We start from the raw sequence: 19,203 nt of genomic DNA on the forward strand, positions 1-19,203 counted from the left end.
ACAATAATATCCCGACAACAATCCTGAACAGGGAGAATACAATCATCTCTTCCAAGTAGAATCTGTTGTTTCATTAGGAGTTCCACTGATTGTCCATGTCTTTTTGTATTAAAGAGCAGAATGTCAGCCTCGTTTGTACAGTAGGTAGTACGTTAGTCTCATAATCTGAAGATCGTGAGTTCAATCTGTGAGTTCAAATGCACATTATGACGGCTCGCCTTCAGGATTCATCCAGTCAAAGCGAATATATCACATCCCGACAACAATCTTGAACAGGGAGAATACAATCATCTCTTCCAAGTAGAATCTGTTGTTTCATTGGCTGTTCCACTGATTTCTCTTTGTCAAATGCACCATTTGTCACCGAGTTTTTTTGTATGAAAATGCCAAATATCAGCCTCGTTTGTACAGTAGGTAGTACGTCAGTCTCATAATCTGAAGGTCGTGAGTTCAATCCTCACACGAGGCAGGTTTAGAACAAAATGCACATTATGACGGATCGCCTTCAGGATTCATCCAGTCAGAGCAGAGATACAACAATCCTGAACAGGGAGAATACAATCATTTCTTCCAAGTAGAATCTGTTGTTTCATTGGCAATTCCACTGATTCTGTTAGTCAAAAGCACCATTTGTCACCGAGTTTTTTTGTATAAAAGAGCCAAATACCTGACTTGTTTGTACAGTAGGTAGTACGTTAGTCTCATAATCTGAAGATTGTGAGTTCAATCTGTGATTTTAAATGCACATTATGACGGATCTCCTTCAGGATTCATCCAGTCAGCGCAGATATATAACATCCCGACAACAATCCTGAACAGGCAGAATACAATCATCTCTTCCAAGTAGAATCTGTTGTTTCATTAGGAGTTCCACTGATTGTCCATGTCTTTTTGTATTAAAGAGCAGAATGTCAGCCTTGTTTGTACAGTAGGCAGTACGTCCGTCTCATAATCTGAAGGTCGTGAGTTCAATCCTCACACGAGGCAGGTTTTGAACAAAATGCGCATTATGACGGATCGCCTTCAGGATTCATCCAGTCAGAGCAGAACAATAATATCCCGACAACAATCCTGAACAGGGAGAATACAATCATCTCTTCCAAGTAGAATCTGTTGTTCCATTGGCAGTTCCACTGATTTGTCTTTGTCAAATGCACCATTAGTCACCAAGTTTTTTAGTATTAAAGAGCGAAAAATTATTCTCGTTTGTACAGTAGATAGTATGGCAGTCTCATAATCTGAAGGTCGTGAGTTCAAACCTCACACAAGGCAGGTTTTGAACAAAATGCACATTATGACGGATCGCCTTCAGGATTCATCCAGTCAGAGCAGAGATAAAACAATTCTGAACAGGGAGAATACAATCATTTCTTCCAAGTAGAATCTGTTGTTTCATTGGCAATTCCACTGATTCTGTTAGTCAAAAGCACCATTTGTCACCGATTTTTTTTGTATAAAAGAGCCAAATACCTGACTCGTTTGTACAGTAGGTAGTACGTTAGTCTCATAATCTGAAGATCGTGAGTTCAATCTGTGATTTCAAATGCACATTATGACGGATCACCTTCAGGATTCATCCAGTCAGCGCAGATAGAAACATCCCGACAACAATCCTGAACAGGCAGAATACAATCATCTCTCCCAAGTAGAATCTGTTGTTTCATTAGGAGTTCCACTGATTGTCCATGTCTTTTTGTATTAAAGAGCAGAATGTCAGCCTTGTTTGTACAGTAGGCAGTACGTCAGTCTCATAATCTGAAGGTCGTGAGTTCGATCCTCACACGAGGCAGGTTTTGAACAAAATGCGCATTATGACGGATCGCCTTCAGGATTCATCCAGTCAGAACAGAACAATAAAATCCCGACAACAATCCTGAACAGGGAGAATACAATCATCTCTTCCAAGTAGAATCTGTTGTTTCATTGGCAGTTCCACTGATTTGTCTTTGTCAAATGCACCATTAGTCACCGAGTTTTTTAGTATTAAAGAGCGAAAAATCAGTCTCGTTTGTACAGTAGATAGTACGGCAGTCTCATAATCTGAAGGTCGTGAGTTCAAACCTCACACGAGGCAGGTTTTGAACAAAATGCACATTATGACGGATCGCCTTCAGGATTCATCCAGTCAGAGCAGAGATACAACAATCCTGAACAGGGAGAATACAATCATCTCTTCCAAGTAGAATCTGTTGTTTCATTGGCAATTCCACTGATTCTGTTAGTCAAAAGCACCATTTGTCACCGAGTTTTTTTGTATAAAAGAGCCAAATACCTGAGTCGTTTGTACAGTAGGTAGTACGTTAGTCTCATAATCTGAAGATCGTGAGTTCAATCTGTGAGTTCAAATGCACATTATGACGGCTCGCCTTCAGGATTCATCCAGTCAAAGCGAATATATCACATCCCGACAACAATCTTGAACAGGGAGAATACAATCATCTCTTCCAAGTAGAATCTGTTGTTTCATTGGCTGTTCCACTGATTTCTCTTTGTCAAATGCACCATTTGTCACCGAGTTTTTTTGTATGAAAATGCCAAATATCAGCCTCGTTTGTACAGTAGGTAGTACGTAAGTCTCATAATCTGAAGGTCGTGAGTTCAATCCTCACACGAGGCAGGTTTAGAACAAAATGTACATTATGACGGATCGCCTTCAGGGTTCATCCAGTCAGAGCAGATAAATAACATCACGACGACAATCCTGAACAGGGAGGATACAATCATCTCTTCCAAGTAGAGTCTGATGTTTCATTGGCTGTTCCACTGATTGTTCAAGTCTTTTTGTATTAAAGAGCAGAATGTCGACCTCGTTTGTAAAGTAGGCACAATGTCCGTCTCATATTCTGAAGGTCGTGAGTTCAAACCTCACACGAGGCAGGTTTTGAACAAAATGCACATTATGACAGATTGCCTTCAGGATTCATCTCGTAAGAGCGGAGATATAACATCCCGACAACAATCCTGAACTGGGAGAATACAATCATCTCTTCCAAGTAGAATCTGTTGTTTCATTGGCAGTTCCACTGATTTGTCTTTGTCAAATGCACCATTTGTCACCGAGCTTTTTTGTATAAAAGAGCCCAATACCTGCCTCGTTTGGACAGTAGGTAGTACGTTAGTCTCATAATCAGAAGTTTGTGAGTTCAATCCTCACGCGAGGCAGGTTTTGAACAAAATGCACATTATGACGGATCGCCTTCAGGATTCATCCAGTCAGAGCAGATATATAACATCCCAACAACAATCCCGAACAGCGAGAATACAATTATCTCTTATTCTCCCTGTTCGGGATTGTTGTCGGGATGTTATATATCTGCCAATCATTTCTTCCAGGTAGAATCTGTTGTTTCATTGGCAGTTTCACTGATTGTCCATGTCTTTTTGTATTAAAGAGCAGAATGTCAGCCTCGTTTGTACAGTAGGCAGTACGTAAGTCTCATAATCGGAAGGTCGTGAGTTGAATCCTCACACGAGGCAGGTTTTGAACAAAATGCACATTATGACGGCTTGCCTTCAGGATTCATCCAGTCAGAGCAAATATGTAGCATCCCGACAACAATCCTGAACAGGCAGAATACAATCATCTCTTCTAAGTAGAATCTGTTGTTTCATTGGCAGTTCCACTGATTCTGTTAGTCAAATGCACCATTTGTCACTAAGTTTTTTTGTATGAAAATGCCAAATATCAGCCTCGTTTGTACAGTAGGTAGTACGTCAGTCTCATAATCTGAAGGTCGTGAGTTCAATCCTCACACGAGGCAGGTTTAGAACAAAATGCACATTATGACGGATCGCCTTCAGGATTCATCCAGTCAGAGCAGAACAATAATATCCCGACAACAATCCTGAACAGGGAGAATACAATCATCTCTTCCAAGTAGAATCTTTTGTTTCATTGGCAGTTCCACTGATTCTGTTAGTCAAATGCACCATTTGTCACTAAGTTTTTTTGTATGAAAATGCCAAATATCATCCTCGTTTGTACAGTAGGTAGTACGTCAGTCTCATAATCTGAAGGTCGTGAGTTCAATCCTCACACGAGGCAGGTTTAGAACAAAATGCACATTATGACGGATCGCCTTCAGGATTCATCCAGTCAGAGCAGAACAGTAATATCCCGACAACAATCCTGAACAGGGAGAATACAATCATCTCTTCCAAGTAGAATCTGTTGTTTCATTGGCAGTTCCACTCATTCTGTTAGTCAAAAGCACCATTTGTAATCAAGTTTTTTTGTATAAAAGACCCAAATACCTGAGTCGTTTGTACAGTAGGTAGTACGTTAGTCTCATAATCTGAAGATCGTGAGTTCAATCTGTGAGTTCAAATGCACATTATGACGGCTCGCCTTCAGGATTCATCCAGTCAAAGCGAATATATAACATCCCGACAAAAATCTTGAACAGGGAGAATACAATCATCTCTTCCAAGTAGAATCTGTTGTTTCATTGGCAGTTCCACTGATTTGTGTCAATCGGAAATTATCAGTCAGAACGAACCAAAATTCACGTGTGGAGTCCCTCAAGGGTCAATTCTTGGACCACTCTTATTTAACATCTATATGCTTCCGTTAGCTCAGATAATGGAACAGTATGACATCTCCTATCACGCCTATGCAGATGACACACAACTGTACATTTCTGTGTCCCCAAATGATTATAGTCCCTTAGTCTCGCTGAGTAAATGCATTCATCAAATCAATGAATGGATGTGCCAGAATTTTCTCCAGTTAAATGTGGAGAAAACAGAGGTGATCATTTTTGGGCCAAAAAAGGAAAGGTCAAAGATAAGCAGCCAATTTAGCACAATGTCACTTACAGCTACAAATCAAGTCAGAAACCTTGGCGTAATTATTGACTCAGACCTAAAATTTGATAGCCATCTAAAGTCCGTCACTAAATCCGCTTATTACCACCTAAAAAATATAACCAGAATTAAGGGGCTTCTGACTCAACAAGACATGGAAAAACTTATGCATGCATTCGTTTTCAGCAGATTGGACTACTGCAACGGTATATTTACAGGTCTTGATAAAAAATCAGTCAGGAAGCTGCAGCTAGTACAGAATGCTGCAGCCAGAGTCCTCACAAATACAAGGAAGCTGGACCACATTACACCGGTTTTGAAATCGCTACACTGGCTTCCAGTGAGTCAAAGGATAGACTATAAAATACTACTGCTCGTCTACAAAACACTTAATGGCCTTGGACCAAAATACATGCTTGACTTGTTAGATTCCTATGAGACATCTAGACCCCTAAGGTCGTCTGGAACGGGTCTTCTGCATGTTCCAAGAACAAGAACCAAGCAGGGTGAGGCAGCATTTAGTTATTATGCTCCTCACCTCTGGAACAAGTTACCCGAACGTCTGAAGTATGCGCAAACCGTTAGCTCCTTTAAATCAGGGCTAAAAACGCTTTTGTTTAGCACTGCATATCCATAACTGTCTATATATTTCAATCTACCTGCCTTCTATTCCTCTTGTGCTTATCTCCATTGCTGATTTCAATGATTATTAGTAGTAGTAGTTTTTACTTTATTTCTATTTTTGTTTTATTTTTATTTATTTATTTTTATTCTGTGATTAAATGCGATCTTTTGTCTTGGTTTTTACGTTGTGTTGATTTAAATGTGATTTTTATGGTTTTCATGTGATGTAAAGCACTTTGAATTGCCTTGTGTTGAATTGTGCTATATAAATAAATTTGCCTTGCCTTGCCTTGCCTTGTGTTTGTCAAATGCACCATTTGCCACCAAGTTTTTTTCTACGAAAGCAAAGAATATCAGCCTCGTTTGTAAAGTAGTACGTCAGTCTCATAATCTGAAGGTCGTGAGTTCAATCCTCACACGAGGCAGGTTTAGAACAAAATGCACATTATGACGGATCGCCTTCAGGATTCATCCAGTCAGAGCAGAACAATAATATCCCGACAACAATCCTGAACAGGGAGAATACAATCATCTCTTCCAAGTAGAATCTGTTGTTTCATTGGCAGTTCCACTCATTCTGTTAGTCAAAAGCACCATTTGTAATCGAGTTTTTTTGTATAAAAGACCCAAATACCTGAGTCGTTTGTACAGTAGGTAGTACGTTAGTCTCATAATCTGAAGATCGTGAGTTCAATCTGTGAGTTCAAATGCACATTATGACGGCTCGCCTTCAGGATTCATCCAGTCAAAGCGAATATATAACATCCCGACAAAAATCTTGAACAGGGAGAATACAATCATCTCTTCCAAGTAGAATCTGTTGTTTCATTGGCAGTTCCACTGATTTGTGTTTGTCAAATGCACCATTTGCCACCAAGTTTTTTTCTACGAAAGCAAAGAATATCAGCCTTGTTTGTAAAGTAGTACGTCAGTCTCATAATCTGAAGGTCGTGAGTTCAATCCTCACACGAGGCAGGTTTAGAACAAAATGCACATTATGACGGATCGCCTTCAGGATTCATCCAGTCAGAGCAGATCTGTAGCATCCCAAAAACAATCCTGAACAGGCAGAATACAACCATCTCTTCCAAGTAGAATCTGTTGTTTCATTGGCAGTTCCACTGATTTGTCTTTGTCAAATGCACCACTTGTCACCGAGTTTTTTTAAATGAAAGAGCCAAATATCAGCCTCGTTTGTACAGTAGGTAGTACGTCAGTCTCAACGAGGCAGGTTTAGAACAAAATACAAATTATGACGGATCGCCTTCAGGATTCATCCAGTCAGAGCAGGTATATAACATCCCGACAACAATCCTTAACAGGGAGAATACATTTATCTCTTCCAAGTAGAATCTGTTGTTTCATTGGCAATTCCACTGATTCTGTTCGTCAAAAGCACCATTTGTCACCGAGTTTTTTTGTATAAAAGAGCCAAATACCTGACTCGTTTGTAAAGTAGGTAGTACGTCAGTCTCATAATCAGAAGGTCGTGAGTTCAAACCTCACACAAGGCAGATTTTGAACAAAATGCACATTATGACCGATCGCCTTCAGGATTCATCCAGTCAGAGCAGATATGTAGCATCCCAACAACAATCCTGAACAGGCAGAATACAACCATCTCTTCCAAGTAAAATCTGTTGTTTCATTGGCAGTTCCACTGATTTGTCTTTGTCAAATGCACCACTTGTCACCGAGTTTTTTTTTATATGAAAGAGCCAAATATCAGCCTCGTTTGTACAGTAGTACGTCAGTCTCATAATCTGAAGGTCGTGAGTTCAATCCTCACACAAGGCAGGTTTAGAACAAAATGCAAATTATGACCGATCGCCTTCAGGATTCATCCAGTCAGAGCAGGTATATAACATCCCGACAACAATCCTGAACAGGGAGAATACATTTATCTCTTCCAAGTAGAATCTGTTGTTTCATTGGCAATTCCACTGATTCTGCTAGTCAAAAGCACCATTTGTCACCGAGTTTTTTTGTATAAAAGAGCCAAATACCTGACTCGTTTGGACAGTAGGTAGTACGTTAGTCTCATAATCTGAAGATCGTGAGTTCAATCTGTGATTTTAAATGCACATTATGACGGATCACCTTCAGGATTCATCCAGTCAGCGCAGATATGTAACATCCCGACAACAATCCTGAACAGGCAGAATACAATCATTTCTTCCAAGTAGAATCTGTTGTTTCATTAGGAGTTCCACTGATTGTCCTTGTCTTTTTGTATTAAAGAGCAGAATGTCAGTCTCATAATCTGAAGGGCGTGAGTTCAATCCTCACACGAGGCAGGTTTAGAACAAAATACAAATTATGACGGATCGCCTTCAGGATTTATCCAGTCAGAGCAGAACAATAATATCCCGACAACAATCCTGAACAGGCAGAATACAATCATCTCTTCCAAGTAGAATCTGTTGTTTCATTAGGAGTTCCACTGATTGTCCATGTCTTTTTGTATTAAAGAACAGGATGTCAGCCTCGTTTGTACAGTAGGCAGTACGTCAGTCTCATAATCTGAAGGTCGTGAGTTCAATCCTCACACGAGGCAGGTTTTGAACAAAATGCACATTATGACGGATCGCCTTCAGGATTCATCCAGTCAGAGCAGAACAATAATATCCCGACAACAATCCTGAACAGGGGGAATACAATCATCTCTTCCAAGTAAAATCTGTTGTTTCATTGGCAGTTCCACTGATTTGTCTTTGTCAAATGCACCATTAGTCACCGAGTTTTTTCGTATGAAAGAGCGAAAAGTCAGCCTCGTTTGTACAGTAGGTAGTACGGCAGTCTCATAATCTGAAAGTCGTGAGTTCAAACCTCACACGAGGCAGGTTTTGAACAAAATGCACATTATGACGGATCGCCTTCAGGATTCATCCAGTCAGAGCAGATATATAACATCCCGACAACAATCCTGAACAGGCCGAATACAATCATCTCTTCCAAGTAGAATCTGTTGTTTCATTAGGAGTTCCACTGATTGTCCATGTCTTTTTGTATTAAAGAGGAGAATGTCAGCCTCGTTTGTACAGTAGGCAGTACGTCAGTCTCATAATCTGAAGGTCGTGAGTGCAATCCTCACACGAGGCTGGTTTTGAACAAAATGCACATTATGACGGATCGCCTTCAGGATTCATCCAGTCAGAGCAGAACAATAATATCCCGACAACAATCCTGAACAGGGGGAATACAATCATCTCTTCCAAGTAGAATCTGTTGTTTCATTGGCAGTTCCACTGATTTGTCTTTGTCAAATGCACCATTGGTAACCGAGTTTTTTCGTATGAAAGAGCGAAAAGTCAGCCTCGTTTGTACAGTAGATAGTACGGCAGTCTCATAATCTGAAGGTCGTGAGTTCAAACCTCACACGAGGCAGGTTTTGAACAAAAAGCACATTATGACGGATCGCCTTCAGGATTCATCCAGTCAGAGCAGAGATACAACAATCCTGAACAGGGAGAATACAATCATTTCTTCCAAGTAGAATCTGTTGTTTCATTAGGAGTTCCACTGATTGTCCTTGTCTTTTTGTGTTAAAGAACAGAATCTTAGCCTCGTTTGGACAGTAGGCAGTACATCAGTCTCATAATCTGAAGGTCGTGAGTTCAATTCTCACACGAGGCAGGTTTTGAACAAAATGCACACTATGAAGGATTGCCTTCAGGATTCATCCAGTCAGGGCAGAACAATAATATCCCGACAACAGTCCTGAACAGGGGGAATACAATCATCTCTTCCAAGTAGAATCTGTTGTTTCATTGGCAATTCCTCTGATTCTGTTAGTCAAAAGCACCATTTGTCACTGTGTTTTTTTGTATAAAAGAGCCAAATATCTGACTCGTTTGTACAGTAGGTAGTACGTTAGTCTCATAATCTGAAGATCGTGAGTTCAATCTGTGATTTCAAATGCACATTATGACGGATCACCTTCAGGATTCATCCAGTCAGCGCAGATAGAAACATCCCGACAACAATTCTGAACAGGCAGAATACAATCATTTCTTCCAAGTAAAATCTGTTGTTTCATTAGGAGTTCCACTGATTGTCCTTGTCTTTTTGTATTAAAGAGCAGAATGTCAGTCTCATAATCTGAAGGCCGTGAGTTCAATCCTAACACGAGGCAGGTTTAGAACAAAATGCATATTATGACCGATCGCTTTCAGGATTCATCCAGTCAGAGCAGATATATAACATCACGACAACTATCCTGAACAGGGAGAATACAACCATCTCTTCCAAGTAGAATCTGTTGTTTCATTGGCAGTTCCACTGATTTGTCTTTGTCAAATGCACCACTTGTCACCTAGTTTTTTTAAATGAAAGAGCCAAATATCAGCCTCGTTTGTACAGTAGGTAGTACGTCAGTCTCATAATCTGAAGGTCGTGAGTTCAATCCTCACACGAGGCAGGTTTAGAACAAAATACAAATTATGACGGATCGCCTTCAGGATTCATCCAGTCAGAGCAGAACAATAATATCCGGACAACAATCCTGAACAGGCAGAATACAATCATCTCTTCCAAGTAGAATCTGTTGTTTCATTAGGAGTTCCACTGATTGTCCATGTCTTTTTGTATTAAAGAACAGGATGTCAGCCTCGTTTGTACAGTAGGCAGTACGTCAGTCTCATAATCTGAAGGTCGTGAGTTCAATCCTCACACGAGGCAGGTTTTGAACAAAATGCACATTATGACGGATCGCCTTCAGGATTCATCCAGTCAGAGCAGAACAATAATATCCCGACAACAATCCTGAACAGGGGGAATACAATCATCTCTTCCAAGTAGAATCTGTTGTTTCATTGGCAGTTCCACTGATTTGTCTTTGTCAAATGCACCATTCGTCACCGAGTTTTTTCGTATGAAAGAGCGAAAAGTCAGCCTCGTTTGTACAGTAGGTAGTACGGCAGTCTCATAATCTGAAAGTCGTGAGTTCAAACCTCACACGAGGCATGTTTTGAACAAAATGCACATTATGACGGCTCGCCTTCAGGATTCATCCAGTCAGATCAGATATATAACATCCCGACAACAATCCTGAACAGGCAGAATACAATCATCTCTTCCAAGTAGAATCTGTTGTTTCTTTAGGAGTTCCACTGATTGTCCATGTCTTTTTGTATTAAAGAGCAGAATGTCAGCCTCGTTTGTACAGTAGGCAGTACGTCAGTCTCATAATCTGAAGGTCGTGAGTTCAATCCTCACACATGGCAGGTTTTGAACAAAATGCACATTATGACGGATCACCTTCAGGATTCATCCAGTCAGCGCAGATATATAACATCCCGACAACAATCCTGAACAGGGGGAATACAATCATCTCTTCCAAGTAGAATCTGTTGTTTCATTGGCAGTTCCACTGATTTGTCTTTGTCAAATGCACCATTAGTCACCGAGTTTTTTCGTATGAAAGAGTGAAAAGTCAGCCTTGTTTGTACAGTAGGTAGTACGGCAGTCTCATAATCTGAAAGTCGTGAGTTCAAACCTCACACGAGGCAGGTTTTGAACAAAATGCACATTATGACGGATCGCCTTCAGGATTCATCCAGTCAGAGCAGATATATAACATCCCGACAACAATCCTGAACAGGCAGAATACAATCATCTCTTCCAAGTAGAATCTGTTCTTTCATTAGGAGTTCCACTGATTGTCCATGTCTTTTTGTATTAAAGAGCAGAATGTCAGCCTCGTTTGTACAGTAGGCAGTACGTCAGTCTCATAATCTGAAGGTCGTGAGTTCAATCCTCACACGAGGCAGGTTTTGAACAAAATGCACATTATGACGGATCGCCTTCAGGATTCATCCAGTCAGAGCAGAACAATAATATCCCGACAACAATCCTGAACGGGGGAATACAATCATCTCTTCCAAGTAGAATCTGTTGTTTCATTGGCAGTTCCACTCATTCTGTTAGTCAAAAGCACCATTTGTAATCGAGTTTTTTTGTATAAAAGACCCAAATACCTGAGTCGTTTGTACAGTAGGTAGTACGTTAGTCTCATAATCTGAAGATCGTGAGTTCAATCTGTGAGTTCAAATGCACATTATGACGGCTCGCCTTCAGGATTCATCCAGTCAAAGCGAATATATAACATCCCGACAAAAATCTTGAACAGGGAGAATACAATCATCTCTTCCAAGTAGAATCTGTTGTTTCATTGGCAGTTCCACTGATTTGTGTTTGTCAAATGCACCATTTGCCACCAAGTTTTTTTCTACGAAAGCAAAGAATATCAGCCTCGTTTGTAAAGTAGTACGTCAGTCTCATAATCTGAAGGTCGTGAGTTCAATCCTCACACGAGGCAGGTTTAGAACAAAATGCACATTATGACGGATCGCCTTCAGGATTCATCCAGTCAGAGCAGATCTGTAGCATCCCAAAAACAATCCTGAACAGGCAGAATACAACCATCTCTTCCAAGTAGAATCTGTTGTTTCATTGGCATTTCCACTGATTTGTCTTTGTCAAATGCACCATTGGTAACCGAGTTTTTTCGTATGAAAGAGCGAAAAGTCAGCCTCGTTTGTACAGTAGATAGTACGGCAGTCTCATAATCTGAAGGTCGTGAGTTCAAACCTCACACGAGGCAGGTTTTGAACAAAAAGCACATTATGACGGATCGCCTTCAGGATTCATCCAGTCAGAGCAGAGATACAACAATCCTGAACAGGGAGAATACAATCATTTCTTCCAAGTAGAATCTGTTGTTTCATTAGGAGTTCCACTGATTGTCCTTGTCTTTTTGTGTTAAAGAACAGAATCTTAGCCTCGTTTGGACAGTAGGCAGTACATCAGTCTCATAATCTGAAGGTCGTGAGTTCAATTCTCACACGAGGCAGGTTTTGAACAAAATGCACACTATGAAGGATTGCCTTCAGGATTCATCCAGTCAGGGCAGAACAATAATATCCCGACAACAGTCCTGAACAGGGGGAATACAATCATCTCTTCCAAGTAGAATCTGTTGTTTCATTGGCAATTCCTCTGATTCTGTTAGTCAAAAGCACCATTTGTCACTGTGTTTTTTTGTATAAAAGAGCCAAATATCTGACTCGTTTGTACAGTAGGTAGTACGTTAGTCTCATAATCTGAAGATCGTGAGTTCAATCTGTGATTTCAAATGCACATTATGACGGATCACCTTCAGGATTCATCCAGTCAGCGCAGATAGAAACATCCCGACAACAATTCTGAACAGGCAGAATACAATCATTTCTTCCAAGTAAAATCTGTTGTTTCATTAGGAGTTCCACTGATTGTCCTTGTCTTTTTGTATTAAAGAGCAGAATGTCAGTCTCATAATCTGAAGGCCGTGAGTTCAATCCTAACACGAGGCAGGTTTAGAACAAAATGCATATTATGACCGATCGCTTTCAGGATTCATCCAGTCAGAGCAGATATATAACATCACGACAACTATCCTGAACAGGGAGAATACAACCATCTCTTCCAAGTAGAATCTGTTGTTTCATTGGCAGTTCCACTGATTTGTCTTTGTCAAATGCACCACTTGTCACCTAGTTTTTTTAAATGAAAGAGCCAAATATCAGCCTCGTTTGTACAGTAGGTAGTACGTCAGTCTCATAATCTGAAGGTCGTGAGTTCAATCCTCACACGAGGCAGGTTTAGAACAAAATACAAATTATGACGGATCGCCTTCAGGATTCATCCAGTCAGAGCAGAACAATAATATCCCGACAACAATCCTGAACAGGCAGAATACAATCATCTCTTCCAAGTAGAATCTGTTGTTTCATTAGGAGTTCCACTGATTGTCCATGTCTTTTTGTATTAAAGAACAGGATGTCAGCCTCGTTTGTACAGTAGGCAGTACGTCAGTCTCATAATCTGAAGGTCGTGAGTTCAATCCTCACACGAGGCAGGTTTTGAACAAAATGCACATTATGACGGATCGCCTTCAGGATTCATCCAGTCAGAGCAGAACAATAATATCCCGACAACAATCCTGAACAGGGGGAATACAATCATCTCTTCCAAGTAGAATCTGTTGTTTCATTGGCAGTTCCACTGATTTGTCTTTGTCAAATGCACCATTAGTCACCGAGTTTTTTCGTATGAAAGAGCGAAAAGTCAGCCTCGTTTGTACAGTAGGTAGTACGGCAGTCTCATAATCTGAAAGTCGTGAGTTCAAACCTCACACGAGGCATGTTTTGAACAAAATGCACATTATGACGGCTCGCCTTCAGGATTCATCCAGTCAGATCAGATATATAACATCCCGACAACAATCCTGAACAGGCAGAATACAATCATCTCTTCCAAGTAGAATCTGTTGTTTCTTTAGGAGTTCCACTGATTGTCCATGTCTTTTTGTATTAAAGAGCAGAATGTCAGCCTCGTTTGTACAGTAGGCAGTACGTCAGTCTCATAATCTGAAGGTCGTGAGTTCAATCCTCACACATGGCAGGTTTTGAACAAAATGCACATTATGACGGATCACCTTCAGGATTCATCCAGTCAGCGCAGATATATAACATCCCGACAACAATCCTGAACAGGGGGAATACAATCATCTCTTCCAAGTAGAATCTGTTGTTTCATTGGCAGTTCCACTGATTTGTCTTTGTCAAATGCACCATTAGTCACCGAGTTTTTTCGTATGAAAGAGTGAAAAGTCAGCCTTGTTTGTACAGTAGGTAGTACGGCAGTCTCATAATCTGAAAGTCGTGAGTTCAAACCTCACACGAGGCAGGTTTTGAACAAAATGCACATTATGACGGATCGCCTTCAGGATTCATCCAGTCAGAGCAGATATATAACATCCCGACAACAATCCTGAACAGGCAGAATACAATCATCTCTTCCAAGTAGAATCTGTTCTTTCATTAGGAGTTCCACTGATTGTCCATGTCTTTTTGTATTAAAGAGCAGAATGTCAGCCTCGTTTGTACAGTAGGCAGTACGTCAGTCTCATAATCTGAAGGTCGTGAGTTCAATCCTCACACGAGGCAGGTTTTGAACAAAATGCACATTATGACGGATCGCCTTCAGGATTCATCCAGTCAGAGCAGAACAATAATATCCCGACAACAATCCTGAACGGGGGAATACAATCATCTCTTCCAAGTAGAATCTGTTGTTTCATTGGCAGTTCCACTCATTCTGTTAGTCAAAAGCACCATTTGTAATCGAGTTTTTTTGTATAAAAGACCCAAATACCTGAGTCGTTTGTACAGTAGGTAGTACGTTAGTCTCATAATCTGAAGATCGTGAGTTCAATCTGTGAGTTCAAATGCACATTATGACGGCTCGCCTTCAGGATTCATCCAGTCAAAGCGAATATATAACATCCCGACAAAAATCTTGAACAGGGAGAATACAATCATCTCTTCCAAGTAGAATCTGTTGTTTCATTGGCAGTTCCACTGATTTGTGTTTGTCAAATGCACCATTTGCCACCAAGTTTTTTTCTACGAAAGCAAAGAATATCAGCCTCGTTTGTAAAGTAGTACGTCAGTCTCATAATCTGAAGGTCGTGAGTTCAATCCTCACACGAGGCAGGTTTAGAACAAAATGCACATTATGACGGATCGCCTTCAGGATTCATCCAGTCAGAGCAGATCTGTAGCATCCCAAAAACAATCCTGAACAGGCAGAATACAACCATCTCTTCCAAGTAGAATCTGTTGTTTCATTGGCATTTCCACTGATTTGTCTTTGTCAAATGCACCACTTGTCACCGAGTTTTTTTAAATGAAAGAGCCAAATATCAGCCTCGTTTGTACAGTAGGTAGTACGTCAGTCTCAACGAGGCAGGTTTAGAACAAAATACAAATTATGACGGATCGCCTTCAGGATTCATCCAGTCAGAGCAGGTATATAACATCCCGACAACAATCCTTAACAGGGAGAATACATTTATCTCTTCCAAGTAGAATCTGTTGTTTCATTGGCAATTCCACTGATTCTGTTCGTCAAAAGCACCATTTGTCACCGAGTTTTTTTGTATAAAAGAGCCAAATACCTGACTCGTTTGTAAAGTAGGTAGTACGTCAGTCTCATAATCAGAAGGTCGTGAGTTCAAACCTCACACAAGGCAGATTTTGAACAAAATGCACATTATGACCGATCGCCTTCAGGATTCATCCAGTCAGAGCAGATATGTAGCATCCCAACAACAATCCTGAACAGGCAGAATACAACCATCTCTTCCAAGTAAAATCTGTTGTTTCATTGGCAGTTCCACTGATTTGTCTTTGTCAAATGCACCACTTGTCACCGAGTTTTTTTTATATAAAAGAGCCAAATATCAGCCTCGTTTGTACAGTAGTACGTCAGTCTCATAATCTGAAGGTCGTGAGTTCAATCCTCACACAAGGCAGGTTTAGAACAAAATGCAAATTATGACCGATCGCCATCAGGATTCATCCAGTCAGAGCAGGTATATAACATCCCGACAACAATCCTGAACAGGGAGAATACATTTATCTCTTCCAAGTAGAATCTGTTGTTTCATTGGCAATTCCACTGATTCTGTTAGTCAAAAGCACCATTTGTCACCGAGTTTTTTTGTATAAAAGAGCCAAATACCTGACTCGTTTGGACAGTAGGTAGTACGTTAGTCTCATAATCTGAAGATCGTGAGTTCAATCTGTGATTTTAAATGCACATTATGACGGATCACCTTCAGGATTCATCCAGTCAGCGCAGATATGTAACATCCCGACAACAATCCTGAACAGGCAGAATACAATCATTTCTTCCAAGTAGAATCTGTTGTTTCATTAGGAGTTCCACTGATTGTCCTTGTCTTTTTGTATTAAAGAGCAGAATGTCAGTCTCATAATCTGAAGGCCGTGAGTTCAATCCTAACACGAGGCAGGTTTTGAACAAAATGCATATTATGACCGATCGCTTTCAGGATTCATCCAGTCAGAGCAGATATATAACATCACGACAACTATCCTGAACAGGGAGAATACAACCATCTCTTCCAAGTAGAATCTGTTGTTTCATTGGCAGTTCCACTGATTTGTCTTTGTCAAATGCACCACTTGTCACCGAGTTTTTTTAAATGAAAGAGCCAAATATCAGCCTCGTTTGTACAGTAGGTAGTACGTCAGTCTCATAATCTGAAGGGCGTGAGTTCAATCCTCACACGAGGCAGGTTTAGAGCAAAATACAAATTATGACGGATCGCCTTCAGGATTTATCCAGTCAGAGCAGAACAATAATATCCCGACAACAATCCTGAACAGGCAGAATACAATCATCTCTTCCAAGTAGAATCTGTTGTTTCATTAGGAGTTCCACTGATTGTCCATGTCTTTTTGTATTAAAGAACAGGATGTCAGCCTCGTTTGTACAGTAGGCAGTACGTCAGTCTCATAATCTGAAGGTCGTGAGTTCAATCCTCACACGAGGCAGGTTTTGAACAAAATGCACATTATGACGGATCGCCTTCAGGATTCATCCAGTCAGAGCAGAACAATAATATCCCGACAACAATCCTGAACAGGGGGAATACAATCATCTCTTCGAAGTAAAATCTGTTGTTTCATTGGCAGTTCCACTGATTTGTCTTTGTCAAATGCACCATTTGCCACCAAGTTTTTTTCTACGAAAGCAAAGAATATCAGCCTCGTTTGTAAAGTAGTACGTCAGTCTCATAATCTGAAGGTCGTGAGTTCAATCCTCACACGAGGCAGGTTTAGAACAAAATGCACATTATGACGGATCGCCTTCAGGATTCATCCAGTCAGAGCAGATCTGTAGCATCCCAAAAACAATCCTGAACAGGCAGAATACAACCATCTCTTCCAAGTAGAATCTGTTGTTTCATTGGCAGTTCCACTGATTTGTCTTTGTCAAATGCACCACTTGTCACCGAGTTTTTTTAAATGAAAGAGCCAAATATCAGCCTCGTTTGTACAGTAGGTAGTACGTCAGTCTCAACGAGGCAGGTTTAGAACAAAATACAAATTATGACGGATCGCCTTCAGGATTCATCCAGTCAGAGCAGGTATATAACATCCCGACAACAATCCTTAACAGGGAGAATACATTTATCTCTTCCAAGTAGAATCTGTTGTTTCATTGGCAATTCCACTGATTCTGTTCGTCAAAAGCACCATTTGTAATCAAGTTTTTTTGTATAAAAGAGCCAAATACCTGACTCGTTTGTAAAGTAGGTAGTACGTCAGTCTCATAATCAGAAGGTCGTGAGTTCAAACCTCACACAAGGCAGATTTTGAACAAAATGCACATTATGACCGATCGCCTTCAGGATTCATCCAGTCAGAGCAGATATGTAGCATCCCAACAACAATCCTGAACAGGCAGAATACAACCATCTCTTCCAAGTAAAATCTGTTGTTTCATTGGCAGTTCCACTGATTTGTCTTTGTCAAATGCACCACTTGTCACCGAGTTTTTTTTATATGAAAGAGCCAAATATCAGCCTCGTTTGTACAGTAGTACGTCAGTCTCATAATCTGAAGGTCGTGAGTTCAATCCTCACACAAGGCAGGTTTAGAACAAAATGCAAATTATGACCGATCGCCTTCAGGATTCATCCAGTCAGAGCAGGTATATAACATCCCGACAACAATCCTGAACAGGGAGAATACATTTATCTCTTCCAAGTAGAATCTGTTGTTTCATTGGCAATTCCACTGATTCTGCTAGTCAAAAGCACCATTTGTCACCGAGTTTTTTTGTATAAAAGAGCCAAATACCTGACTCGTTTGGACAGTAGGTAGTACGTTAGTCTCATAATCTGAAGATCGTGAGTTCAATCTGTGATTTTAAATGCACATTATGACGGATCACCTTCAGGATTCATCCAGTCAGCGCAGATATGTAACATCCCGACAACAATCCTGAACAGGCAGAATACAATCATTTCTTCCAAGTAGAATCTGTTGTTTCATTAGGAGTTCCACTGATTGTCCTTGTCTTTTTGTATTAAAGAGCAGAATGTCAGTCTCATAATCTGAAGGCCGTGAGTTCAATCCTAACACGAGGCAGGTTTTGAACAAAATGCATATTATGACCGATCGCTTTCAGGATTCATCCAGTCAGAGCAGATATATAACATCACGACAACTATCCTGAACAGGGAGAATACAACCATCTCTTCCAAGTAGAATCTGTTGTTTCATTGGCAGTTCCACTGATTTGTCTTTGTCAAATGCACCACTTGTCACCGAGTTTTTTTTAAATGAAAGAGCCAAATATCAGCCTCGTTTGTACAGTCGGTAGTACGTCAGTCTCATAATCTGAAGGGCGTGAGTTCAATCCTCACACGAGGCAGGTTTAGAACAAAATACAAATTATGACGGATCGCCTTCAGGATTTATCCAGTCAGAGCAGAACAATAATATCCCGACAACAATCCTGAACAGGCAGAATACAATCATCTCTTCCAAGTAGAATCTGTTGTTTCATTGGCAGTTCCACTGATTTGTCTTTGTCAAATGCACCATTAGTCACCGAGTTTTTTCGTATGAAAGAGCGAAAAGTCAGCCTCGTTTGTACAGTAGGTAGTACGGCAGTCTCATAATCTGAAAGTCGTGAGTTCAAACCTCACACGAGGCAGGTTTTGAACAAAATGCACATTATGACGGATCGCCTTCAGGATTCATCCAGTCAGAGCAGATATATAACATCCCGACAACAATCCTGAACAGGCAGAATACAATCATCTCTTCCAAGTAGAATCTGTTGTTTCATTAGGAGTTCCACTGATTGTCCATGTCTTTTTGTATTAAAGAGGAGAATGTCAGCCTCGTTTGT

General features: G+C 40.5%; 1 protein-coding gene and 13 non-coding genes across 15 annotated transcripts in view; 13 read left to right on the top strand and 1 right to left on the bottom strand.

Moving 5' to 3' along the window:
- The window catches only part of LOC130917198 (E3 ISG15--protein ligase HERC5-like), a 168,089-nt gene that overhangs the window by 51,548 nt on the left and 97,338 nt on the right, over positions 1 to 19,203 (bottom strand). The gene's annotated exons all lie outside the window — the stretch shown is intronic.
- trnam-cau (transfer RNA methionine (anticodon CAU)) lies at positions 397 to 469 on the top strand. The gene has a single exon. It is a non-coding gene; the product is annotated as a tRNA-Met (tRNA).
- On the top strand, positions 1,717 to 1,789 carry trnam-cau (transfer RNA methionine (anticodon CAU)). Its single transcript has one exon. It is a non-coding gene; the product is annotated as a tRNA-Met (tRNA).
- Positions 3,689 to 3,761, top strand: trnam-cau (transfer RNA methionine (anticodon CAU)). Its single transcript has one exon. It is a non-coding gene; the product is annotated as a tRNA-Met (tRNA).
- trnam-cau (transfer RNA methionine (anticodon CAU)) lies at positions 7,915 to 7,987 on the top strand. Its single transcript has one exon. It is a non-coding gene; the product is annotated as a tRNA-Met (tRNA).
- On the top strand, positions 9,778 to 9,850 carry trnam-cau (transfer RNA methionine (anticodon CAU)). The gene has a single exon. It is a non-coding gene; the product is annotated as a tRNA-Met (tRNA).
- On the top strand, positions 10,038 to 10,110 carry trnam-cau (transfer RNA methionine (anticodon CAU)). The gene has a single exon. It is a non-coding gene; the product is annotated as a tRNA-Met (tRNA).
- Positions 11,128 to 11,200, top strand: trnam-cau (transfer RNA methionine (anticodon CAU)). Its single transcript has one exon. It is a non-coding gene; the product is annotated as a tRNA-Met (tRNA).
- On the top strand, positions 12,995 to 13,067 carry trnam-cau (transfer RNA methionine (anticodon CAU)). Its single transcript has one exon. It is a non-coding gene; the product is annotated as a tRNA-Met (tRNA).
- Positions 13,255 to 13,327, top strand: trnam-cau (transfer RNA methionine (anticodon CAU)). The gene has a single exon. It is a non-coding gene; the product is annotated as a tRNA-Met (tRNA).
- Positions 14,345 to 14,417, top strand: trnam-cau (transfer RNA methionine (anticodon CAU)). The gene has a single exon. It is a non-coding gene; the product is annotated as a tRNA-Met (tRNA).
- trnam-cau (transfer RNA methionine (anticodon CAU)) lies at positions 16,500 to 16,572 on the top strand. Its single transcript has one exon. It is a non-coding gene; the product is annotated as a tRNA-Met (tRNA).
- trnam-cau (transfer RNA methionine (anticodon CAU)) lies at positions 16,760 to 16,832 on the top strand. The gene has a single exon. It is a non-coding gene; the product is annotated as a tRNA-Met (tRNA).
- On the top strand, positions 18,648 to 18,720 carry trnam-cau (transfer RNA methionine (anticodon CAU)). The gene has a single exon. It is a non-coding gene; the product is annotated as a tRNA-Met (tRNA).

Source organism: Corythoichthys intestinalis, chromosome 6 (assembly GCF_030265065.1).
Source record: "Corythoichthys intestinalis isolate RoL2023-P3 chromosome 6, ASM3026506v1, whole genome shotgun sequence".
NCBI lineage: Eukaryota > Metazoa > Chordata > Actinopteri > Syngnathiformes > Syngnathidae > Corythoichthys > Corythoichthys intestinalis.